Genomic DNA, 27,298 nt, shown 5'->3' on the forward strand with positions numbered 1-27,298 from the left:
CTTAAAGACAGAGATCCTACATGATATTTTTTAAAAATTGATTACTTTTGTATGCAATTTCCAATTTAACACCAGGTTTTTTTTTCATTTTCTTTTTTTTTTTGACAGGCAGAGTGGATAGTGAGAGAGAGAGACAGAGAGAAAGGTCTTTCTTTTTGCCGTTGGTTCACCCTCCAATGGCCGCTGCGGCCGGCGCAGTGCGCTGATCCAAAGCCAGGGGCCAGATGCTTCTCCTGGTCTCCCATGCGGGTGTAAGGCCCAAGGATTTGGGCCATCCTTGACTGCCTTCCCAGGCCATAGCAGAGAGCTGGCCTGGAAGAGGGGCAACCGGGATAGAATCCGGCGCCCCAACTGGGACTAGAACCCAGTGTGCCGGCACCGCAAGGTGGAGGATTAGCCTGTTAATTTTCAATTATTTTTTATCTTTATATACAGAAGATCAATTCAGTATATGCTAAGTAAAGATTTCATCAGTTTGCACCCACACAGAAACACAAAGTGTAAAAATACTGTTTTAGTACTAGTTATAGCATCACTTCACATTGGACAACACATTAAGGACAGATCCCACATGAGACATAAGTACACAGTGACTCTTGTTGTTGATTTAACAATTTGATACTCTTGTTTATGGTGTCAGTAATCTTCCTAGGATCTAGTCATGAGTTGCCAAGGGTATGGAAGCCTTTAGGGTTCGCCGACTTTGATCTTATTCTGATAGGGTCATAGTCAAAGTGGAAGTTCTTTCCTCCCTTCAGAGAAAGGTACCTCCTTCTTTGATGGCCCCGTTCTTTCCACTGGGATCTCACTTGCAGAGACCTTTCATTTATGTGTTCTTTTTTTTTTTCCAGCTTGTCTTGGCTTTCCATGCCTACAATACTCTCATGGGCTCTTGAGTCAGACCCGAATGCCTTAAGGGCTGATTCTGAGGCCAGAGTGTTGTTTAGGACATCTGCCATTCTATGAGTCTGCTGTGTCTCCCATTTCCCATGTTGGATCGTTTTTTCCCCTTATGATTCTATCAGTTAGTATTAGCAGACACTAGTCTGGTTTGTGTGATCCCTTTGACTCTTAGACCTATCAGAGCCATCAGTTGTGAACTGAAATTGATCACTTGGACTAGTGAGATGGCATTGGTACATGCCACCTTGATGGGATTGTATTGGAATCCCCTGGCACATTTCTAACTCCACCATGTGGGGCAAGTCCGATTGAGCATGTCCCAAATTGTACATCTCCTCCCTCTCTTATTCCCCCTCTTACATTTAACAGGGATCACTTTTCAGTTACAATTTAAACACCTAAGAATAACTGTGTGTTAATTACAGAGTTCAACCACTAGTACTAGAACAACAACAAATACTAAAAAGGATAAAGTATTACATTGTACATCTAGAGTCAGGGCAAGAGCTGATCAGGTCATTGTCTCTTATAGTGTCCATTTCACTTCAACAGGTTTCCTTTTTGGTGCTCAGTTAGTTGTTGCCGATCAGGGAAAACAAATGATATTTGTCTCTTTGGAACTGGCTTAATTCACTCAGTGTGATGTTTTCCAGATTCCTCCATCTTGTTGCAAATGACCAGGTTTCATTGTTTTTGACTTCTGTATAGTATTCTATGGAGTACATGTCCCATAATTTCTTTATCCAGTCTACTGTTGATGGGCATTTGGGTTGGTTCCAGGTCTTAGCTATTGTGAATTGAGCTGCAATAAACATTAATGTGCAGATGGCTTTTTTATTTGTCAAATTAAATTCCTTTGGGTAAATTCCAAGGAGTGGGATGGCTGGGTTGTATGGTAGGGTTATGTTCAGGTTTCTGAGGAATCTCCAGACAGACTTCCATAGTGGCTTAACCAGTTTGCATTCCCACCAACAGTGGGTTAGTGTCCCTTTTTCCCCCGCATCCTCTCCAGCATCTGTTGTTGGTAGATTTCTGAATGTGAGCCATTCTCACCGGGGTGAGTTGAAACCTCATTGTGGTTTTGATTTGCATTTCTCTGATGGCTATTGATCTTGAACATTTTTTCATGTGCCTGTTGGCCATTTGGATTTCCTCTTTGGAAAAATGTCTATTGAGGTCCTTGGCCCATCTCTTAAGTGGGTTGTTTGTTTTGTTGTTGTGGAGTTTCTTGATTTCTTTGTAGATTCTGGTTATCAACCCTTTATCTGTAGTATAATTTGCAAATATTTTTCCCATTCTGTCCGTTGCCTCTTCACTTTCCTGACTGTTTCTTTTGAAGTACAGAAACTTCTCAATTTGATGCAATCCCAAATGTTAATTTTGGTTTTGACTGCCTGTGCTGTTGGAGTATTTTCCAGGAAGTCTTTGCCTGTGCCTATCTCTTGCAGGGTTTCTCCAATGCTCTCTAATAATTTGATGGTTTCGGGTCGTAGATTTAAGTCTTTAATCCATGTTGAGTGAATTTTTGTGTAAGGTGAAAAGTAGGGGTCTTGCTTCAAGCTTCTGCACGTGGAAATCCAATTTTCCCAGCACCATTTATTGAATAGGCTGTCCGTATTCCAGGGATTGGTTTTGGATCTTTGATAAAATATAAGTTGGCTGTAGATGTTTGGATTGATTTCTGGTGTTTTTATTCTATTCCATTGGTCTATCCATCTGTTTATTTTTAAGTGTGGTTCCCTATTATGTGATAAGTATTTTTTTCTTCCTGCTATCAAAATTTTATTTTTATCTTTCAGTAGTTTGACTATAATATGTGGATCCTTTTGTATTTATCCCTTCTGGATTTTGTCAAATTCCTTGCATCTGCAGATTCATATTGTCCAGAGTTTCTGTTTCAGATAGTAAAATATCTACTACACAATTCTATGTGCGCCAGTTCTTTCATCTACAGGGTCAGTTCTGTATTGAGCCCATCTGGTAAATTTTTCATTTCAGTTATTTTACTTTTCACTTCCAAAATTGCCAATTGCAATGATAATTTCTCTCTCTTTCCTTCTCTCTCTCTCTCTCCTATCACCCCCCATATTATATTTCCATTCAGAAATGCAACAAATACCTAGTCTAATAAGGGCATAATAAATTTTAATCTGCCCTTATAGTATCATAATTTTTATCAGTTATTGACAATTTTCTAAGTTGTTTGTACTGATTAATTTTCAAATCAAGAATGCATGTATTCCTATTTCCCTTAACAACCATAGAAACTTGATGCTTTTAAACATCTGCTACTCTGATAGCAGTAAGATGAATTCTCATTGTTTTGAATTTAATTTACCCTGAATAGTGGGTTTTAAGAATATTTTCTCAAGGGCCAGTGCTGTGGCATAGTGATGCTGTAGTGCCAGCATCTCAGATGGGTGGCAGTTTGAGTCCTGGTTGCTCCACTTCCAATCCAGCTCCCTGCTAATGTGCCTAAAAAAGCAGTGGAAGATGGCCCAAGTCCTTGGGCCCCTATACCCGCATGGGAGACCTGGAAGAAGCTACAGGCTCCTGGCTTCAGATCGGCCCAGCTCCAACTGTTGCAGCCATTTGGGGAATAAACTGACAGATGGAAGACCTCTCTCTCCCTCTGCCTTTCTGTAACTCTGTCTTTTAAATAAATAAATATTCCTTTTTAAAACAAGAATATTTTCACATATTATATTTGCTTTTATTTTATAAATAAATTTTCCTTGGTTTCATGACTTATGATAATTGTTGTGAAATATTAAATCAGATAATCATTATTAAGATTTATGAGATAATACCTATTATTTAATCTTCCAATTCCTAAAAGATGTGCATTAAAATTGTGCCAATGAGCATGGAAGTGTATGTTTTGTTTTTTTTTTTGAGTTTTTTTTTCTTTTTTTTTTTAACTTTTATTTAATGAATATAAATTTCCAGTGTACAGCTTATGGATTACAATGGCTTCCCCCCCCCATAACTTCCCTCCCACCCGCAACCCTCCCCTCTCCCGCTCCCTCTCCCCTTCCATTTGCATCAAGATTCATTTTCAATTCTCTTTATATACAGAAGATCAATTTAGTATAAAGATTTCAACAGTTTGTACCCACATAGAAACACAAAGTGAAACATACTGTTTGAGTACTAGTTATAGCATTAAATCACAATGTACAGCACATTAAGGACAGAGATCCCACATGAGGAGCAAGTGCACAGTGGCTCCTGTTGTTGACCCAACAAATTGACACTCTAGTTTATGGCGCCAGTAACCATCCTAGGCTGTCGTCATGAGTTGCCAAGGCTATGGAAGCCTTCCAAGTTTGCCGACTCTGATCATATTTAGACAAGGTCATAAAAGACAGAGTGAGGATAGTAACCAATGATCCTAAGAGTGGCATTTACCAGGTTTGAACAATTATACAGCATTAAGTGGGGAAGAGGACCATCAGTACACACAGGTTGGGAGTAGAGCCATTGGTGGTACAGGTTATGATTACAAAGGAACTAGGCCCAAGTGCACTAGACAGGGCCTAGAACAAAGGACAGAGTCATTATTAGAGGAGCTAATAAAGGTGCTGTCTAAGCTACAATGAAGTTTTCTGATTGAGAGGCAAATAGAACCTGATAGAAGGGGCTTGATAATAATCTGGTGGGCTTCAGGCCTTGTAAATTCAGAGGCCCAGACCTATCTATCTCTTCACATGGGGTATATCCTAAGGGAGGTGTGAACCTCCTAGGGGAAGGCACTCTGTTGACTTTCATTACTTGGCTGGCCTGGGAGGAGAGCTGGCCAGGTAAAGGCAGGGGGCATCTCTAACAAGAAATTGACAGTTCTGCCTGCAATGTTGCTGACCCTACTTGACCATCCCCTCAGCTGCAGTGGTCACTTTGGAAGTTGGGCTGAGTGAAGGGCTTTTCAGCTTAGAGCCAATAAGATCTGTGGCTCTGATCTGGGCATCCTTCGACTCCAGGGCAGGTCCATTTCCAGTGATCCAACTCTTGGCAGAGCTGCCAGGGCTCTTCACAAGCTGACTTCTGCTGAAGCCCAGGCTTACCACATTGAAAGCCACTGCAGTGGACTGGCCTGTTGGGTCTCCTTGAGGGCAGATCACTGTAGAGATGAGCCATTAATAGACCTCCCACCCATTGCTTCTGATGCCTAGCTTTCTTTTCCTTCTGGTTTGTGTTAAAGCAGACCAGAGGATGCAAGTCAAGGGAGTGCCCGTTTCCCATCTCTAATCTTCGGTGGCCTGAACTATAAGTCTATAGTCACAGGCATGTTCTGTAGTAGTTTTTCTAAGGTAGACAATGCCCATGAGGAAAATTATATTCTCACTTTAAAACTTTCTTTCCCTTTGGTCTGAAAGGGAGGTTTTTTCTACTTACAGTATACTTCGCTGATGGCGAAGTGAATCTAGCTATGAGATTATTATTTGAGTTCTTATTTTGGCTATGCCATTGCAGAAAAATGTTAGCCATCTCTTTTATAAGGTCTAAAGATTAAATTGTGCATCCTACAGATTCCTTCATAATAGAGTTAGTTTCCTACCTTGAAGAGAATAGAGAAATGAAAGAACAAGTTGGGCTTAGAATAGAGAAATGAGGGAGCAAGTCCTAGATCGCTTGCTGACAATTTAAAATTATAAACTCATCAACCAACAAGAGGCACTTGCTTACTTCACAGTATTTTTGAAAGCACCTGTAGGATTTTACAAGTATTTAACCCTTTAAGCCTCTGGGGCTTTCTCATTAAGATAACTATCATGTCTCCAAAATATCTGGTTGAAATAAGATTTCTTAAAATCATGACATAACATAGACCAAATTTGATCATTGTTACAAGGTGATTATTCAAATTTTTGAAAAAAGCACATATTTAAATAACCCATAGCTCTTAATAAAAATTCAGCTGTTTTTGAACCATTAGAATTTAACAGACATCAAGAGAACATAATAGATTACTTTAACACATTGCTTTAACAGAGCATCAGAGTTTAATTCTATGTCAAAGAGAAATTGAGCTTCCTGTGATCTTTTGCTGTGAGGTTTCCTTCCTTTACCTTCTTTCATATTGGTGACCATGTTTCTGTGTTTCTGTGTGTAACACATCTTTAAGCATCTTTTGCAGGGCAGGATGAGTGGCAACAAATTCTTTCAGTTTCTGTTTGCTATGAAAAGTCTTAATTTCACCTTCATTCACAAATGAGAGCTTTGCAGGATATAGTATTCTGGGCTGGCAGTTTTTCTCTCTTAGTACCTGGGCTATGTCTCGCCATTCCCTTCTAGCTTGTAGGGTTTCTGATGAGAAGTCTGCTGTGAGTCTAATTGGAGATCCTCTAAGAGTGATCTGACGTTTCTCTCTTGCACCTTTTAGGATCTTTTCTTTATGTTTCACTGTGGTGAGTTTGATTACAACATGTCGTGGTGAGGATCTCTTTTGGTCATGTTTATTAGGGGTTCTATAAGCTTCCTGTACTAAGATGCCTCTGTCCTTCTCCAAACCTGGGAAATTTTCTGCTAGTATCTCACTGAAAATGCCTTCTAATCCTTTCTCCCTCTCCATGCCTTCAGGAACTCCTAGAACCCGAATGTTGGGTTTTTTAATAGTATCCTGTAGATTCCCGACAATATTTTTTAGATTTCTAATTTCCTCTTCTTTTCTTTGGTTTGCCTGTTTCCTTTCCTGTTCTCTGTCTTCTAAGTCTGATATCCTCTCTTCTGCTTCGCCCATTCTGTTTTTAAGGCTCTCTAATGTGTTTGTCATTTGATCTATTGAACTCTTCATTTCATTATGATTTCTAGTCACTATCAGAGTTTCTTGTTCCACTAGTTGTTTCATTTCATTTTGATTCCTCCTTAATATTTCACTTTCACGAGAGAGATTTTCTATCTTGTCCATGAAGGATTTCTGTAGTTCAAGAATTTGTTTTTGAGAACTTCTTAATGTTCTTATCAATTTTTTGAGATCCGCTTCTTGCATTTCTTCGATCTCATCATCTTCATAGTCTTGAATTGGGGTGTCTTTTTCATTTGGGGGTGTCATAGTGTCTTCCTTGTTCTTGTTAGCTTGGTTTTTGCGTTTGTTGTTTGGCATGTTGGAGATATTTGGTTTTTTCACTGTGGTGTTTTTTCTTGTTACACTATGGCTCTATATTAAGTGGACTGTCTGCTTCGGGTGGAGCCTTAGAGGCTTGAGATGAGTGTGGACTGAGAGCTGTGTTTGGTTCCTCAGGGTTGAGGGTGTGTCAAGGATGACACTCCCAGGTTAGGTGTGGTAAATCTCTCTTTCTTTTTTTGATTTAAAAGGGAAGTAATTCCGCACAGCTGAACGTAATCGGAGGTAGTTAGCAGGCAAATGATATACCCACAGGAGCCAGAGATCGGAAGCTCTTTCCCAAGGACCACACAGGGAATCTCTGCTGCCCTCAGTGTGGGCTCCGATTCTCCTGCAGTCTCCCACTGGGTTGCCAAGTTAGATGCTAATCTCCTGTTATTTCACCCCTCCCCACAGAGTCAGGTTTTTCTGCTAGGCTCAGGGCTGGTGCAGACCTGAGGTCGCCCTGCTTATGACGTATGTCCAAAATGGCGCCTGCTCTGTCTTGCTCGCCTTTGAGAGGTGAGCGGAGAGAGAGAAACTTGTGTCCGTATCAGTCACTTTTTTTATTTTTTTCCTCTCTCTCTTCTAGTTAGCCTGGTGAACTTTTCCCCACGGAGTTTCAAGCCTCGTTCCCTCTAGCCTCCTCTTTCTGCTTGCCTGCTGGTATCTCGGGCTATTGAGGTTCGGCTCACCTCGCGTTCCAGCGCTGGTGCGTTGAGTCTGCCGCTGGTGTCCCGAACTTGGGCTCCCACGCTCTCCACGCAGGTCCACTGTGAATCTCTAGTTCCGGAAGAGTTTCCTCTGCTGTTTCTTCCCCTACTCTTCCTTGACCCTGCAGTATCTCCACTTATATTAAACTTTCTCTCCCCCCGGACTAAGTGTGCTTCCTGCCTATTCCGCCATCTTGCCGCCTCTCCGGAAGTGTATGTTTTTATTTTAACATCTTTCAATATTGCCTTCACAGATTTCAAGACTTATTAGTGCATATGTACTATACAAAAACTTCAAGAATGTTTCGATGTATGGCTCTTATCTTTATTTTGCATTGGATTTATCTTATCTTTTATCCATAATAATTTCTTTTTAACTATCTTTTTTGCCTGAATACAAATATATTTTTCCACATTTATTTGCTGTAATTTGATAGTATTTGTCTCTGTATTTCTATATTTCAATATCTTAAATTTTAGTTGTCTTTTTAAATATAATAGATTTGAGAGTACTTTTAAACAACACTTTTAATAAGTCATCAATAAGTCATAAATGTAACATTCAATTATTGATATAAATTTATTTCTAATTTCAGCGAGTTTGTTCCATATTACTCCTTAGATTATTGGTTTGATTCTCTTTATTCCTCTAACTTACCTTCTGATTGTATTTCCACTTTTTTTTTGAGTAAACATAGTTCATATTAGAGCTACAAATATAAGCAAATTTGAATATACAAATATTTTTCTCTCCACGGTGCAATTATTTGGTCAAGTGTAAAACTGTAGAGCCACAATGATTTTCTTTGTGGCATATTATGCCAGCATAGTCTCTCTCTGCAGAGTTTCAGATGAGATGCTTGAAGCTCACCCATTTGAAGGAAACCTGTTCAGGAAACAAAAGTTATTCAAGGCTTGCAAATTCAAATCTTACTAAAGGCAAGGAGTTGAGATGCGAACATGTTGTAGAACACATGATGTCTGCTATGCCAAAGATATTTTCGGAAAAATGAGAAGCACTTTTAATTTAGAAATCAATGCACTTAAATCCTGTAGCTTAAATCAATAAGAGGGGGAAAAACGCTAGGAGGAAGTCCGCAAGAAAAAGAAAGACATTCTAGAAAAGGTCCTGATTTAACTTGCATATAATTTCTTCGTTACTTAAGTTAATAGGTACACACTTGAAACTATAATTAAAGAATTCTCTCTCTGTGTAGTGAATCGTTATATGCTGTGTTTGGTGGGTGAAGGCTATTGCAAACAAAATGGTACTCATTATCACAAGATACATCAGAAATTGCAGGGGCTCTGTGGATTTTCTTTTTTCAATTTTCTTAAATATTCTTATGCATCTTCTTGACATTCTTGAATGTGCAAAGTAAAAGACACAGAATTGCAATAATCAACTTTTCAATATATGAAAAGAGCTAAACTGATTCACTGAAAGGCTACAGAGGATCTAGCTACTGAAAAAGCAATGAAATATATACCACACCCCATTCAAATTTTGTAGATCTGAAAAAACATTAAGAAAAATGCATATGTAGGGGCCGGTGTTGCAGCACCGTGGGTCAAGCATCCCATATGGGCACTGGTTCATGTCTCGGCTGCTCCACTTCCAATCCAGCTCCCTGATAATGGCCTCTCTCTTTCTCTGTTACTTTGACTTTCAAATAAACACAAGTATATTTTAAAATATATATTATATATATGTCTATATACGTATGGCAATTATTTTGTTCCTGTAAATGAAAATTGATCTGAGTACAGTAGTTGGTTAATTTGTTAAATCAAAAATTTAGCATATGGAGAATACCTCTCTCATCTCTCTCTCCATTTCCAACAAATAAAAAAGTAACAACTTAAAAATAAACAACAACTTACCAGCTAATTTAGGATAAATTTCAATTTATACTCAGTTTTGATCACTTCAAATTTTGGCTGTTGCGACACGCCTATCATATTAGCAAAGTGACACACATTAGTAGAGCCTAAATGGTGGCAAACAGAAAGGCATAGTCTTTTTAGACATTGCACTATGCAGTCTGTAGTCCAAATCAATTAATGTATTGTGTTAACCTTCCTCCCCCTCCCTTCCCACCTAGAATTCTGAGAGAAGCACATGAGGAAGGTTTATAAAATCTAAATGACTCCTTCATTGATCCCATGAATGGGCCACGGATGTGCAGCATAAACAGGGGCCCTTGCAGCTCCATGCAGCTGGAAATAAGTCTGGTTTTTCATTCAGCTCCTCTGGTCTCCTCCACTGGGAGGCAGTTAAACTTCTCTGAGTCTAAGCCTGCTCTGAATTCCACTGGATCAAGAGGGAAGTGTGACTTGACCTGAAGAATACTGGCTACAGGCTTTGTTCTACTTCCCTCTATGATCATTCCATCCCTGTGGAGGCAGAAGTCATGAAAGTGTTATTCTTCGTAGGAGAAGCTAAGTGCAAGGAAGACACATCAGCGTCGTAGCAAGGACGTGCACCTGTCTGATTCATCTGTATGAGTTGGAAGTTTCTCAAAGTCAGCCACCTAGGTAATTAGAGGTGTCCGAGTCCTGGTCAGTGCCCTGTGTGTGACCCTGTGTGGCCCAACATGGGAAATGACAGGGGTTTTGCACAGTAGAGCCCAGACAGAAGCTGCCCTCCCTACAGCCAGTACGCAGCAGTTTCTGGAGAGAGCTGCAGTCCCCAGCTCAGTCTCCTACACTCTGCTCATTTTCACAGCCTCATTCTGAGCCGGGAACCTCTTTTGGAGGCCTCTTTGTGGGGGCCTCACCTGAGGCGCTTCTCTGTCACCTGTGCTGAGGCTTGTGCTTTGGGGAGTGTCTTGACATAACCCTCTTCTCTCTGACTCAGTGCATTTCCATTCCTAGCCCTTGCCTGCATCCCCTTGCCCCACCTCCTACTTTATGCCATGGCAGGAACCTTTTGTAGCTAGATGATTTCCCCTACTTGCATTGCACATCAGCTGACTCATGCCCAATTTACTTCAGAGGGAAAACACAACAGCAGGGAACAGGCACCCCTTTCCTTTTTGGCTTCTTACACTACTGAGTAAGAGGGAAAGGCTATCAGTGTGGCTTGTCCAAACTGATCAACCCAACACCAAGCAAGATCCAATAGGTAGTCTAGAGAAAGCAAGAGTGAATGGACATGAAAATGAAAAGACAAAGTAGATCATTTTTTTTTTTTGGTTCTAGGGTATGGGGGGGGTTCTTTTTGCTTAAATAAAAGTAACATCTTTATATTTTCCATGATATTCATTGCCCATGGATATGCACCGTTTTTGAGGAGAAGAGCCCTCTGGTAATCCAAGCAGCATATAAACATTTAGCTAGCATATCCTTGTAAATGAAACTTTTTAGGACTGCAGATCATTGGTGGAATACAAAAATCCAGTATTAAAATCATCCTTCTGGGTTATGGTTCTATATTCCCCTCCATGTGCATAAGGAAGTTCAATTTGAAGAACAAAGCCAGGGCTCTTCACCTCTGGGAGTTAAGGGATGTTTCAAAGCTATACGGCCTTCTGTGAAAGCGGATTCACGAAAGTGTCCTAGTCCAGCCCTTGTGGGCATTTACATGTTCCTGAAAGAGGAAACTACCATATAAAATTCTCAGTTTTGCCTTTGATATCAGAAAAGAAGCCTTGCAAAGAGCTCAGTATAAAAGGGTATTTCAAAAAGTTCACGGAAAAATGGAACTGAAAATGAAGTGCATTTTTGTGCAACACCTTTTAGAAACCAACTATTAGTTTTATCATATATACATTTTTTCATGAACCTTTTGAAGACCTGTCATACAGAAAACTTTAGTGAATGCTTGTGGAGGGAGCACAGCAGGGACTTCCACAATCACCTGGGAGAGCGGCTGCAGATGTGCAGTTGGAGTTAAGACGGTTAGTGGCATTCAAAGCACTGGTGTTGGCCTTGCTAGAACCCCTGGGAGCCTCAAAAATGTTGCAACCAGGAAGCATTTATATAGGACATAGTCCTTTCTTCTTCCTCCAGGCACTGAGACACAAGGATGAGAAAGTCATTCCTCTGGACATCCGGAGGTCTCTCGGAGGAATGATGCATCCAAGGTGTGGCCGTTCCCACTCCCACTTCCCTCTCAGTCTGAAATAAATAAAGGAAGACAGCATGGCAGTGAAGGCCATCAGCACACACAGGATCACACTCATATCTTCCAAGCACATAGTATCCAGCTGGATAAGAAAAGAAGAAAATCAGGTTAGAAATGAGTTATGTTTCACATCACAACATGAAAACAGGGCGGTGTCACCCCAGTGAGAATTTAATATGTATCACTAACTATCTTACAAGGATTTAGGAAGAATTAAACATGCATATTCACCTCAGTAACTGAGACATTGGAACAAACAATAAATTTCCTGTATTCATGCAGGTCTCTGGGACTTTTGGGGGTAAAATGATAATGATCTGTGGAGCTTATAGGGTGAGAAACAAATAATATAACTGAGACCCTTAGAGCCAGTGTTTGCACAAATGTAGTGGTGCTCTGAAATGCCCTAAGTTAGGGAGAGATAAATGACATATTTACAAATCCAACAAAAGTTTGGGAAAGTTATGCTTTGACAAGTCCTGTATGAAAAAGAGGTTCACAGAAACTGAGTTGTTAACTGAGAGCTTCCTCCAGGAGCACTGGACAGAGACCATGCACTCGCGTTATACAGTCTCCACATATGGCTGGAATGGAAGGTATCGCTTTCATTGACTCTACAGTCTGCTCATGTTAACCTTTGAATTTCTCTAGTGAATTTTTCATTTCACTTGCTGTATCTTTGAGCTCAGTTTCTCTTTTAGGTTTTCTACTTTTTTGAAAAGCAAGAAACTCTGAACAGCTAAAGCAATCTTAACAGAAGCAAAGCTGGAGGCATCACAATGCCAGATTTCAAGACATATTATAGGGAAATTATAAACCAAACACCCTGGTACTAGCACAAAACTAGACATATGAACCAATGAAACAGATTAGAACCCAAGTGATTAATCCACACATCTACAACCAACTAATCTTTGACAAATGAGCTAAAATCACGCCCTGTAGAAAGGACAGTTTATTCAACAAATGATGTTGGAAAATTGGATCTTTGCATGCAGAAGTCTGAAATAAGACCTCTGCTTTACACCGTATACAAAAATCAACTCACAATTGCAAATGATCTAAACCGAAGACCTAAACCACCGAATTATTAGAGGAAAACATATGGGAAACATTGCAAGACCATTGTCTAGGCAAAGACTTCCTGGATAAGACCCCAGAAGAACAGGCAATAAAAGCAAAAATAGACAAATGGGATTACATCAAGCTAAGAAGCTTCCACACTGCAAAGGAAACACTGAAACTGAAGAAGCAACCAACAGAATGTGGGAAAATATTTGTAAACTATACATCCGATCAAGGATTTTTTTTAAATTATAACTTACTTTTTTTTCATTTATTAAACTTTTATTTAATGAATACAAATTTCCAAAGTACAGCTTATGGGTTACAATGGCTTCCCCTCTCCCATAACTTCCCTCCCACCCGCAACCCTCCCCTTTCCCGCTCCCTCTCCTCTTCCAATCACATCAAGATTCATTTTCAATTCTCTTTATATACAGAAGATCAGTTTAGTGTATATTAGGTAAAGATTTCAACAGTTTGCCCCATATAGCAACACAAAGTGAAAAAATACTGTTGGAGTATTAGTCATAGCAATAAATAACAGTGTACAGCACATTAAAGACAGAGATCCCACATAATATTTTTTAAAAAAATTAATTAGTTTTATATGCCATTTCCAATTTAACACCAGGTTTTTTTTTTCATTTCCAATTTTCTTTATATACAGAAGATCAATTCAGTATATAATTAGTAGAGATATCATCAGTTTGTACCCACACAGAAACACAAAGTGTAAAAATACTGTTTCAGTACTAGTTATAGCATCACTTCACATTAGACAACACATTAAGGACAGATCCCACATGGGATGTTAGTACTCAGTGACTCCTGTTGCTGACTTAACAATTTGACACTCCTGTTCATGGCGTCAGTAATCTCCCTAGGCTCTAGTCATGAGTTGCCAGGGCTATGGAAGCCTTTAGAGTTTGCTGACTTTGATCTTATTCCGATAGGGTCATAGTCAAAGTGGAAGTTCTCTCCTCCCTTCAGAGAAAGGTACCTCCTTCTTTGATGGCCCTGTTCTTTCCACTGGGATCTCACTCACAGAGATCTTTCATTTAGGTCTTCTTTTTTTTTTCTTTTCTATGGTGTCTTGGCTTTCCATGCCTACAATACTCACATGGGCTCTTCAGCCAGATCCGAATGCCTTAAGGGCTGATTCTGAGGCCAGAGTGTTGAAATTATAACTTACTTTTATTGAAAGTATCTCACATTCATAATGGACGTCTTCTGGATTTTGCCACATATTTTAATATTAAAGGTTATTTTTGACATGCAAGTAGAGTCAACAGTGTCTTCCATATGGGGACAGTGATTATAAAAAGATGACATAACACATGAATTAAGTGTCTTTTTTAATTGAAAAGCTAACAAACTGTCTAGTTACATTTCTCCCCACCCCCAAAACCACAAACCAGCCCCAAATGCCATTTTCTATCAAGAACCCACAGTTCAGTTTTATTCAGAGCAAAGTAAACAGGAACTTTCAATCATACTAGAAGAAACTCGGGTTTGGAATCTGTACTCAAACTACACATGCAGTGAGGACAATATTCTGCTAAAACAAATGATTTGCTGCTGCATTTGTCTATGTTTGCCTAATATTAACAATTATAAACAGAGCAGTGCAACTAGTATTTGGAACTATCCTTACAGTGTTACAGTGTCAGGTGCAATGTTTCACTTCTCTTCACACCACTGGTTCTCTTTGTGTACCTGGGCTTCTTCTTCTTCAGTAAAGTCATTCTTTTTATTTTTATTTTTATTTTTTTTTATTTTTTTTTAACTTTTATTTAATGAATATAAATTTCCAAAGTATAGCTTGTGGGTTACAATGGCTTCCCCCCTCCCATAACTTCCCTCCCGCCCGCAACCCTCCCCCCTCCCGCTCCCTTTCCCCTTCCATTCATGTAAAGATTCATTTTCAATTCTCTTTGTATACAGAAGATCAATTTAGTCTATATTAGGTAAAGGTTTCAACATTTTGCCCATATAGCAACATCGAGTGAAAAAACTACCATTGGATTACTAATTATAGCATTAAATAGCAATGTACAGCACATTAAAGACAGAGATCCTACATAATTTTTTTTTTCAAAATAATTAATTTTCTATGCCATTTCCATTTTAACACCAGGTTTTTTTTTTTTCATTTCCAATTCTCTTTATATACAGAAGATCACTTCAGTATATAATTAGCAAAGACCTCATCAGTCTGCGCCCACACAGAAACGCAAAGTATAAAAATACTGTTTCAGTACCAGTCATAGCATCACTTGGCTTTAGACGACACATTAGGGACAGATGCCGCATGGGGTGTAAGTACACAGTGACTCCTGTTGCTGACTTAACAATTTGACACTCCTGTTCATGGCGTCAGTAATCTCCCTAGGCTCTAGTCATGAGTTGCCAGGGCTATGGAAGCCTTTAGAGTTCGCTGACTTTGGTCTTATTCAGATAGGGTCATAGTCAAAGTGGAGGTTCTCTCCTCCCTTCGGAGAAGGGTATCTCCTTCTTTGATGGCCCCGTTCTTTCCACTGGGATCTCACTCACAGAGATCATTCATTTAGGTCTTTTTTTTTTTTTCCCCATGATATCTTGGCTTTCCATGCCTGCTATACTCTCATGGGCTCTTCAGCCAGATCTGAATGCCTTGAGGGCTGATTCTGAGGCCAGAGTGTTGTTTAGGACATCTGCCATCCTATGAGTCTGCTGTGTATCCCACTTCCCATGTTGGATCTTTCTCTCCCTTTTTGATTCTATCAGTTAGTATTAGCAGATACTTGTCCTGTTTGTGTGATCTCTTTGACTCTTAGACCTATCAGAGCTATCAATTGTGAGCTGAAATTGATCACTTGGACTAGTGCGATGGCATTGGTACATGCCATCTTGATGGAATTGTGTTGGAATCCCCTGCACATTTCTAACTCCACCATTTGCGGCCAGTCCGATTGAGCATGTTCCAAATTGTTCATCTCCTCCCTCTCTTTTTCCACTCTTAGATTTAACAGGGATCACTTTTCAGTTAAAATTTAAACACCTGAGAATAATTGTGTGTTAATTACTGAGTTCAACCAATAGTACTAGAACAACAACAACAACAACAAATACTAAAAAGGATAAAGTATTACATTGTACATCTAAAGTCAGGACAGGAGCTGATCAGTTCATTGTTGCTTATAGTGTCCATTTCACTTAACAGGTTTCCTCTTTGGCGCTCAGTTGTCATCGATCAGGGAAAACAAATGATATTTTTCTCTTTGGGACTGGCTTAATTCACTCAGCATGATGTTTTCCAGATTGCTCCATCTTGTTGCAAATGACTGGGTTTCGTTGTTTCTTACTGCTGTATAGTATTCTATGGAGTACATGTCCCATAATTTCTTTATCCAGTCTACTGTTGATGGGCATTTGGGTTGGTTCCAGGTCTTAGCTATTGTGAATTGAGCTGCAATAAACATTAATGTGCAGATGGCTTTTTTATTTGTCAAATTAAATTCCTTTGGGTAAATTCCAAGGAGTGGGATGGCTGGGTTGTATGGTAGGGTTATGTTCAGGTTTCTGAGGAATCTCCAGACAGACTTCCATAGTGGCTTAACCAGTTTGCATTCCCACCAACAGTGGGTTAGTGTCCCTTTTTCCCCACATCCTCTCCAGCATCTGTTGTTGGTAGATTTCTGAATGTGAGCTATTCTCACCGGGGTGAGATGGAACCTCATTGTGGTTTTGATTTGCATTTCTCTGATTGCTAGTGATCTTGAACATTTTTTCATGTGTCTGTTGGCCATTTGGGTTTCCTCTTTCGAAAAATGTCTATTGAGGTCCTTGGCCCATTTCTTAAGTGGGTTGTTTGTTTTGTTGTTGTGGATTTTCTTGATTTCTTTGTAGATTCTGGTTATCAATCCTTTATCTGTAGTATAGTTTGCGAATATTTTTTCCCATTCTGTTGGTTGCCTCTTCACTTTCCTGACTGTTTCTTTTGAAGTACAGAAACTTCTCAATTTGATGCAATCCCAAATGTTAATTTTGGTTTTGACTGCCTTTGCTGTTGGAGTATTTTCCAGGAAGTCTTTGCCTGTGCCTATATCTTGCAGGGTTTCTCCAATGCTCTCTAATAATTTGATGGTTTCGGGTCGTAGATTTAAGTCTTTAATCCATGTTGAGTGAATTTTTGTGTAAGGTGATAGGTATGGGTCTTGCTTCAAGCTTCTGCATGTGGAAATCCAATTTTCCCAGCACCGTTTATTGAATAGACTGTCCTTATTCCAGGGATTAGATTTGGATCTTTGGTCAAATATAAGTTGGCTGTAGGTGTTTGGATTGATTTCTGGTGTTTCTATTCTGTTCCATTGGTCTATCCATCTGTTTCTGTACCAGTACCATGCTGTTTTGATAACAACTGCCCTGTAGTATGTCCTAAAATCAGGTATTGTGATTCCTCCGGCTTTGTTTTTGTTGTACAGGATTGCTTTGGCTATTCGAGGTCTTCTGTGTCTCCATATGAATTTCAGCATCATTTTTTCCAGATCTGAGAAGAAGGTCTTCGGGATCTTGATGGGTATTGCATTGAATGTATAAATTGCTTTTGGGAGGATAGACATTTTGATGATATTGATTCTTCCAATCCATGAGCATGGAAGATTTCTCCATTTTTTGGTATCCTCTTCTATTTCTTTCTTTAAGGTTTTGTAGTTTTCATCGTAGAGATCTTTAACGTCTTTGGTTAAGTTTATTCCAAGGTATTTGATTGTTTTTGTAGCTATTGTGAATGGGATTGATTTTAGAAGTTCTTCCTCAGCCGTGGCATTGCCTGTGTATACAAAGGCTGTTGATTTTTGTGGATTGATTTTATATCCTGCTACTTTGCCAAACTCTTCAATGAGTTCCAGCAGTCTCTTAGTAGAGTTCTTTGGGTCCCCTAAATAAAGAATCATATCATCTGCAAAGAGGGATAGTTTGAGTTCTTCCTTCCCGATTTGTATCCCTTTAATTTCTTTTTCTTGCCTAATAGCTCTGGCCAAAACTTCCAGAACTATATTGAATAGCAGTGGTGAGAGAGGGCATCCCTGTCTGGTACCAGATTTCAGTGGAAATGCTTCCAACTTTTCCCCATTCAATAGGATGTTGGCCGTGGGTTTTTCATATATTGCTTTGATTGTATTAAGGAATGTTCCTTCCATACCCAGTTTGCTTAGAGTTTTCATCATGAAAGGGTGTTGTATTTTATCAAATGCTTTCTCTGCGTCTATTGAGAGAATCATATGGTTTTTCTTCTGCAGTCTGTTAATGTAGTGTATTACGTTGATTGTTTTGCGAATGTTGAACCATCCCTGCATACCGGGGATGAATCCCATTTGGTCTGGGTGGATGATCTTTCTGATGTGTTGTTGCATTCTATTGGCCAGAATTTTATTGAGTATTTTTGCATCTATGTTCATCAGGGATATTGGTCTGTAATTCTCTTTCAATGTTGCGTCTCTTTCTGGCTTAGGAATTAAGGTGATGGTGGCTTCATAGAAGGAATTTGGGAGGATTCCCTCTTTTTCGATTGCTCTGAATAGTTTGAGAAGAATTGGAGTTAGTTCTTCTCTAAATGTCTGGTAGAACTCAGCAGTGAATCCATCTGGTCCTGGGCTTTTCTTTGTTGGGAGGGCCTTTATTACTGTTTCAATTTCTGTGTCAGTTATTGGTCTGTTTAGGTTTTCTATGTCTTCCTGGCTCAATTTAGGGAGGTTGTATGTGTCCAAGAATCTGTCCATTTCTGATAGATTTCCCTGTTTGCTGGCATACAAGTCCTTGTAGTAATTTCTGATGATTCTTTTTATTTCTGTGGCGTCTGTTGTTACGTTTCCCATTTCATCTCTGATCCTATTGATTTGGGTCTTTTCTCTTCTTTTTTTAGTTAGTTGGGCCAATGGGGTGTCAATTTTGTTTATTTTTTCAAAAAACCAGCTCCTCGTTTGGCTGATTTTTTGTAATGTTTTTTTGGATTCAATCCTGTTGATTTCTTCTCTGATTTTAATTATTTCTCTTCTCCTACTGGGTTTGGGTTTGGTTTGCTGCAGATTTTCTAGATCCTTGAGATGACTTGAAAGCTCATCTATTTGGTGCCTTTCCAATTTCTTGATGTAGGCACCTATTGATATAAACTTTCCTCTTAACACTGCTTTTGTTGTATCCCATAGGTTTTGGTATGTTGTGCTGTTATCCTCATTTACTTCCAGAAAATTTTTGATTTCTCTTTTAATTTCTTCTATGACCCATTGTTCATTCAGGAGCATATTGTTCAATCTCCATGTGTTTACACGTGCTCTAGGGATTCCTGAGTTGCCAATTTCCAATTTCATTCCTTTGTGGTCTGAGAAGCTGCATGGTATGATTCTAATTCTTTTGAATTTGCTGAGACTTGCTTTATGGCCTAGTATGTGGTCAATCCTAGAGAGGGTTCCATGTACTGCTGAGAAGAATGTAAAGTCCTTAGATGTAGGATGAAATGTTCTGTAGATATCTGTTAGATCCATTTGGGCTATAGTGTCATTTAAATCTACTGTCTCCTTGTTGATCTTCTGTCCTGTTGATCTGTCTATCTCTGAGAGTGGAGTATTGAAGTCCCCCAGTACTATTGTATTGGGGTCTAAGTCTCCCTTTAAGTCCCTTAACAAGTCTTTTAAATAAGCTGGTGCCCTGTAATTAGGTGCATATACATTGATAATCGTTATGTCTTCTCGTTGAATGGATCCCTTAATCATTATATAGTGCCCCTCTTTGTCTCTCCTAACAGTTTTTGTAGTAAAGTTTATGTTGTCCGATATTAAGATGGCTACGCTCGCTCTCTTTTCATTTCTGTTGGCGTGGTATATCTTTTTCCAGCCTTTCACTCTCAGCTTGTATGGATCATTGTTGGATAGATGGGTTTCTTGTAAGCAGCAAAAGGATGGGTTTTGTTCCTTAATCCAATCAGCCAATCGGTGTCTTTTAACTGGACAATTCAAGCCATTAACATTCAATGTGACTATTGAGAAGGAGTATCTTTGCCCTGCCATTTGCCAAAGATATTTTCTAATATCTGGTTTGAGATTCCTGTGATCTTTTGCTCTGAGGTTTCCTTCCTTTACCTTCTTTCATATTGGTGACCGTGTTTCTGTGTTTCTGTATGTAACACGTCTTTAAGCATCTTTTGCAGGGCTGGACGAGTGGCGACAAATTCTTTCAATTTCTGTTTGCTGTGAAAGGTCTTAATTTCACCTTCATTCACAAATGAGAGCTTTGCAGGATATAATATTCTGGGCTGGCAGTTTTTCTCTCTTAGTACCTGGGCTATATCTCGCCATTCTCTCCTGGCTTGTAGGGTTTCTGATGAGAAATCAGCTGTAAGTCTAATTGGAGATCCTCTGAGAGTAATCTGTCGTTTCTCTCTTGCACATTTTAGGATCTTTTCTTTGTGTTTCACTGTGGTGAGTTTGATTACGACGTGTCGTGGTGAGGATCTCTTTTGATCATGTTTATTAGGGGTTCTCTGAGCTTCCTGTACTAGGATGTCTCTGTCCTTCTCCAAACTTGGGAAATTTTCTGCTAGTATCTCACTAAAAAGGCCTTCTAATCCTTTCTCCCTTTCCATGCCTTCAGGAACTCCTAGAACCCGAATGTTGGTTTTTTTAATAGTATCCTGTAGATTCCTGACAGTATTTTTTAGATTTCTGATTTCTTCTTCTTTTCTTTGATTTGACTGTTTCCTTTCCTGTTCTCTGTCTTCTAATTCCGATATTCTCTCCTCTGCTTCATCCATTCTGTTTTTAAGGCTCTCTAATGTGTTTGCCATTTGATCTATTGAGTTCTTCATTTCATTGAGGTTTTTTTTCACTATCGCAATTTCCTGTTCCACTAGTTGTTTCATTTCATTTTGATTCCTCCTTAATATTTCATTTTCACGGGAGAGATTTTCTATCTTGTCCATTAAGGATTTCTGTAGTTCAAGAATTTGTTTTTGAGAACTTCTTAATGTTCTTGTGCATTTTTTGAAATCTGCTTCTTGCATTTGCTCTATCTCTTCATCTTCATAATCTTGCATTGTCATGTCTTGTTCACTTGGGGGCGTCATAGTGCCTTCCTTGTTCTTGGTAGCTCCGCTTCTATGTTTCTTGCTTGGCATGTTAGAGATAATTTGTGGTGTTTTTGTTTTTGTTTTTGTTTTTTTTTCTCTCGTTATACTATGCCTCTAAGTGAGCTGTCTGTTTTGTTGGAGCCTTAGGGGCTGTGATGGGTATGGCCAGAGAGCTATGCTTGTTTCTTGAGGTTTAAGGCTGTGTAAAGAGCGACTCTCCCAGATTATTTGCTCCTTGCTGGGACGCTCTCTCTCTCTCTCTCTCTCTCTCTCTCTTTTTTTTTTTTTTTGACTCAGTTGGGAGTGGAGTTGAGGGTAGTTGAAATCTAGCCTCTGTGAGTATTCGTTTGATTTACCCCTGGGACCACACAAAGAGTTTATGCAGCCCTCAATGTGTTCTCCAGTTTCGCTAAAGATACTGAGTTTGGCTGAGCTTTACATATGTAAAATCGCGGTGCTCTTTGTTTTGCTTGGTGAGTGAAGGGAGAGGCCTCTGTTCCCCCTCCCCCCAATGTCTCGGACTTCTCAGGTCTTTTGTCTTTCTTACCCTCCTCCGTTCCCGCGCTGGCGAGATTCTGTGGCTCTGCCTCCTCTCCCGCCGCTGCCGCTCGGCTTGTCTCGGTTGGTTTTCCACGCGGTGGGTTCCCTGTAAGTCCTCTGTGTTTCCTCCACAAGATCCGGAAGCGATTCCTCTGCAGTTTTTTTCTTGAGTTTTTTCCTGATGCTACAGTAATTCCGCTTTTATGAAAGTTTATTTTCCCAAACTAAGGCACACGTCCTCACTATCCGCCATCTTGGCTCCGCCCCCTATTTTTATTTTTTTTAATTTTTGACAGGCAGAGTGGACAGTGAGAGAGAGAGACAGAGAGAAAGGTCTTCCTTTGCCGTTGGTTCACCCTCCAATGGCCGCCACGGCTGGCGCGCTGCGGTCGGCATTCTTAATGTTGAAGGTCTTGCGAATCTCCTCAGGAGTCTTCCCCTTGATCATATTGGCAACAGTCTTGCATGTAACGTCCAGCAAACCTTTGATGTCTAAGTAGTTTGCAGCCAGAATAAGCTCAAAAAGTGTTCCTTGGTCAACTTTCAGGAATTCCTGGTCTGAAACAGGGATATCATCCATTCGCTTTTCCTTGTTCTCGTCGTCTTCAGGAGGAGGAGGATCATCCTTGTTGTGAGTGCACCACTGAATGACCTTTTTTTAATATTGCTGCATTAACATTTGGTAGAGGAACCGGGTCATCATCTCCTTCATCATCCATCCCCAAATCTTCCAACATGGTCTTGATAGTCACAGACTGTTTGGCAATTTCTACATCAACTTCAAAAATCTCTTCATCAGAACTCTGCAACTTTATTGAAGGCATGGTGTTCGGGTTTGAGGAGCCGGTGGGGGGGAAGGCTGACGAGAGAGGGGCAGCGTCAACGCAAGGAGAAGAGAAAGGTGGACGCAAGGCCACTCCGATCAAGGATTAATCTCCAGAATATACAAGGAGCTCAAGAGACTCAACAACAACAAAACAAACAATCCAGTGAAGAAATGGGCTAAGATTTGAACAGACATTTTTTAAAGGATGAAATACAAATGGTCAATAGACACATGAAAACATGCTCGGGATCACAAGCCATCAGGGAAATACAAATAAAAACCACAATGTGGTTTCACCTCACTCCAGTTAGAATGGCTATCATCCAAAAATCAAAAGGTAACAAATGCGGTGAAGACGTGGAGAAAAAAAAATCACCCTAATATACTATTGGTGGAAATGTAAACTAGTACAACTATTGTGAAAAAGTATTGAGATAGCTCAGAAATAGGAAAATAGATCTACCATATGACCTAGCTGCCCTCCTCCTTGATTTACCCAAGTGAAATAAGCATATGAAGAGTTGTTTGTACCCTGATGTTTATAGCAGCTTAATTCACAATAGTTAAGATATGAAATGTGAACAAACTAATTAATGGATAAAGAAATGTGACCCCCTACACACATACATTATGGAATACCACTCAGCCATAAAAAAGAATGAAATCCTGTCTTTCACAATAAAAATTGTTGCAATCAGAGACCATTATGCTTAGTGAAATAAGCCAGTCTCAAAATGACAAATATCACATATTTTATGGTAACCAATATATAGACTACAAAGAAGTGAAGAATATGAGTGAAAGTGACATCTTGATATTTGATCATCGTTTATAACCATTGTCTACACTCCTGAGCAACAGCGGTCTTTGTATTTACTACTTTTTGAATTCTTTATTTAGTGGAGGATTAAGCTTGTGATTATAAAGTAAATTGAAAGTATGTCATCACAAGAATTAAAAGAAAAACAAGAAAGGAAGGAAGTGAAAGGGAAGTATCATTATGTTTTTAAAACTATGTATATAAAATACCTGGAATCTGTTCCCTTTATGTAAATAAATGTTTAAAAATTACTTTAACAACACCAAAAAGTCCACAAAGCACATAAGAATTTCATATATATATAAATAATTGTTATATCATTTTACTCTTTTCTTCCAGTACTGATGGATGATGTAATGTTTTTTGTACTACTACTCTTTTTTATTTTAAAAAAAATTTTGACAGGCAGAGTTAGACAGTGAAAGAGAGAGACAGAGAGAAAGGTCTTCCTTTTTCCATTGGTTCACCCCACAATGGACGCTGTGGCCGGCGTGCTGCAGCTGGTGCACCACGCTGATCCAAAGCCAGGAGCCAGGTGCTTCTCCTGGTCTCCCACACAGGTGTAGGGCCCAAGCACTTGGGCCATCCTCCACTGTACTCCCAGGCCATAGCAGAGAGCTGGACAGGAAGAGGAGCGACCAGGACAGAATCTGGCACCCCGACCAGGACTAGAACCTGGGGTGCCAGCGCCGCAGTTCGAGGATTAGTCTATTGAGCCGTGGCGCTGGCCACTTCTACTCTTAATCTGCAAGGTTCAAGTACAGGCTTTCTTAGAAAAAAATACAAAAGTCACTTCAACTTGGTTTAGTTTAAGGACCTTTGTGTCTTCATTTCACAGGAGAAAATTAATAAACAAAATATTCTGAAGTGTCCAGCTCTATTCTATAAGTTATGCATTGTGATTTTGGCTATAGTTCCAGTTTACAATAATAAAGAATTATTATATTTTTCTAATCATTGCCTTTTATATACAATTTCCATGGGGACTTCAAAGATAGGGCAGATTTCAAATATATTGTGTTCAATTTCCCAAAATTTTCACAATTACCAACTCAATCTCAAAGACAGTGTTCATATAAATACTGAAATTGAGTGAAATTTGTATGTACATATGAATTATTTTGAGAAGAGAATCAACTTTGTTTTGCATCAGCCTCTGAATAAAATATGTCACCCCTCAAATTAAAAATATCCTTAATTATTTCCTCCTCTAGGCTTCAAGTGTAGGAAGATCAGCATACTGCATTAGGTGATGTGGCTGGATTTTAGGGGGGCAAATAAAGCTATTATGGAATATCCGCATTTTGTAGTTAAGCCCACAAAATTCAGGAGGTTGTGGTGGAGGTGATGTCATCCATGGTATATGACAAAGTCACAGCTGGAGGAGGGAGAACTCTGCAAAGCCCCTAACTAAAGGGAAGCCATTGTCTCTGTTGTTTTTATTAGGCTTAATAATGATGTAGTCTTTGATTCTGGGTCTGGGAATCTCGTTACCAATGTAAGCGAAATTGTTGCTTCTTACAAAAGAAAAATGAGTTACAGGAGGTGACTGGAGAAATAAGAAGGGAATGTCCTAAAATTTGTCTAGAACAAAATGTTATTAGGAACATGAGTAATGGGAGTTCTGTGAGGAAATAGAACAGAAAGAGCATGCTGGTGCTTGTTCCCACAGACCCCCGCTTGCCTCACACAGCAGGGTATGACGAGAATGGTAGGTACGTAGTTAATATTACAGCAAGTGGATTGATGTACAAGCACTGCCATTCTTACAAAGGTTAGGACGTTATGCCCCTGCTTGGAAATGTAGAACAAAGGAATAAGGAGCTCTTACGTTAGGCAATGGAATAGGTTTTATAAAGAACAAAGCTGTTGGGGGGGGGTGATTTACCTTTAGAAAAATAGGATATAATCATTAGAACTTTCTCCATACAGTTTAAACCTTATAAAATAAATAGATTAACCTATAAAACCTTAGACTTTTTGTCTGTCACCTTTAGATAGTTAAGCAAGTTTCTTATAGCTGAAGCATCTACTATGAATAGAGAAAAGATTAATGGGAAGTTTACAATGAGGCCATGAAAAGAAAATGCAACGAAACAAGACTAACAGAGAAAGATTATGCATAGACTATCACTTGTGATGTGTTCTTTATCAGAGAGAAAAGAGGCTTAGGAGGAAGAAAGCTTAATGAAAAATATGTGTCAAAAGAGTATAAAATAAACCTATGAGGTGTAATGGCAGAATGATGCCTTCCTTTGCTGCCTAAACCATTTCTCCTCCTCTCCTTTCTTTGCTGATGCCTCCCCTCCTTCCGGACCCCTTGGACCTGCCGAGGCTGGACCATGGCAAGGTTGGAATCCAATTCCTATGACATGCAGCCCAGGTGTCAATTGTTTCTGTAGTTCAGACAACTATCATTCTTCTTTGGCTAATTGGAGACTGGGCATTGGGGAAAGGAGGTATTTTCAGAAAGTTCTCATCCTCTAACCCCACATACCTCTTTCTTTTAGATGCAACCAGTTAATAATTGGGATAGTTACAGTCACTGAAGCAATGACTATAATTATTCCCACAAACCAAGGAGAAAAGTATTTCCAGAAGTCACCCGAGGAAAAAGAAATGCCACAATCATCAGCTGTTGGTGTGGAGAAACTTTGGGTCATGGAAAAGTGTACCAAAAAAGTGATAACGATAGTTTGATGCCAGTCCCTCATTCATTTGGAATAGATCTAGGCTTAAGTCTGAAGTATCAGGGAAGTGTCAGTAACAGGGACATGAAGCAGAGCTGTTTCTAGGATGGGACAAGTTCAATGTTTGGAGGAAAGCAGTGTTTTCTCTCTGTCCATCTCCCATCTGTTTTCCTGATGCTGTGATGAGGGGCCTCTTCTCAGCCATTTCTGCCATGTGCAAGAAAGGATTCTATTTTCTGACCCTGAAGGAGTCATTGGTTCCTTTCAGAAGTCAAGTGAGAAATATGCAGAAATTGTGTTAGGTGTTAAATGTTAAAAAGCCTTTCCAGTTTGCTTGGAAATCTGTCACCACAGAATAAGAGGGTTGAACCCTGACTGAGATACAAAAAGTCCCAGCTTTCAGATAAACAGCATCGTCAGCAGCCCCAGCAGTAAGGGAAGAATATGTAGGACCCAGGGATGGGTAGAGGGCACATGTCTAACATATGTCCCGAGAGCTTAGAACTTCCTGAGCAGACAGGCTTCAGAAGTAAGGGTCCTGCAGCTTCAGCTTGTACTTCCCACTTTGTATCTCCAACCCTTTAGCCTACTGACTTTGCAGTCTGACTTGCAGCTTAACGCTCGGCACCATGGTGAGGACCACCAACATAGCTAGACCGGCAATCAGAATCATTTTCCGAGTAGAGTTCCATGGAAATAGTTTATCTGAACCAGAGAGTCACAAATCACATCACTTGGAATGACAATTCTTCCAAAGCATATTTACATTCATGACCCCATCACTCTGGAATACTACATCAAGGTCAGTGTGGGACGTGCATGATTGGATGGGTGAAATTCGGGTAGGGATAGTGTGGGGTTGGTGTGATTTGGTGTGAGACTGGCATAAAGAAGAACCTCTACTCCTTCCCATTCATTCTGGCTCAAGCTTTTCCTGACAAAAGGGAAGAGAGGGAGCAAGCTTCCCTAGGTCTCAGAACAGGCTTCCAGGGGACTACAATAGAGTCGGTCTGAATGTAAGCCTTTAGTCCTTTTTCTAAATTATCAGTACTACTACAGTCCTTAATTCTCCAACACAGTCATTGTGTTTGGCATTAATCTTCCCAAATACATTCGGAGAGATAGAAGTTTACGTGACCTTTCCTCCCTGATATGAACAAGTATCTGCTTTGATCTACTGGTTTGTGCATGATGGGCATGGATATCTGTCATTTTGCCTGGGAATCGCTACCCTGTGACATTACAAAACAATCAACTGGGGCCAGCGCCATGGCGCACTATGTTAATTCTCCGCCTGTGGAGCCAGCATTCCATATGGGCGCTGAGTTCTAGTCCCTGTTGCTCCTCTTCCAGTCCAGCTCTCTGCTGTGGCCTGGGAAGGCAGTGGAGGATGGCCCATGTACTTGGG

At 39.8% G+C, this 27,298-nt stretch overlaps 1 pseudogene; it reads right to left on the reverse strand.

The window, feature by feature from the left end:
* LOC133759081 (S-phase kinase-associated protein 1-like) overlaps nt 1–22,380 on the reverse strand; it is an 82,590-nt pseudogene extending 60,210 nt beyond the window's left edge.
* Between the last annotated feature and the right edge of the window lie 4,918 nt (nt 22,381–27,298).

The sequence above is a fragment of the Lepus europaeus genome, chromosome 5 (assembly GCF_033115175.1).
Source record: "Lepus europaeus isolate LE1 chromosome 5, mLepTim1.pri, whole genome shotgun sequence".
NCBI lineage: Eukaryota > Metazoa > Chordata > Mammalia > Lagomorpha > Leporidae > Lepus > Lepus europaeus.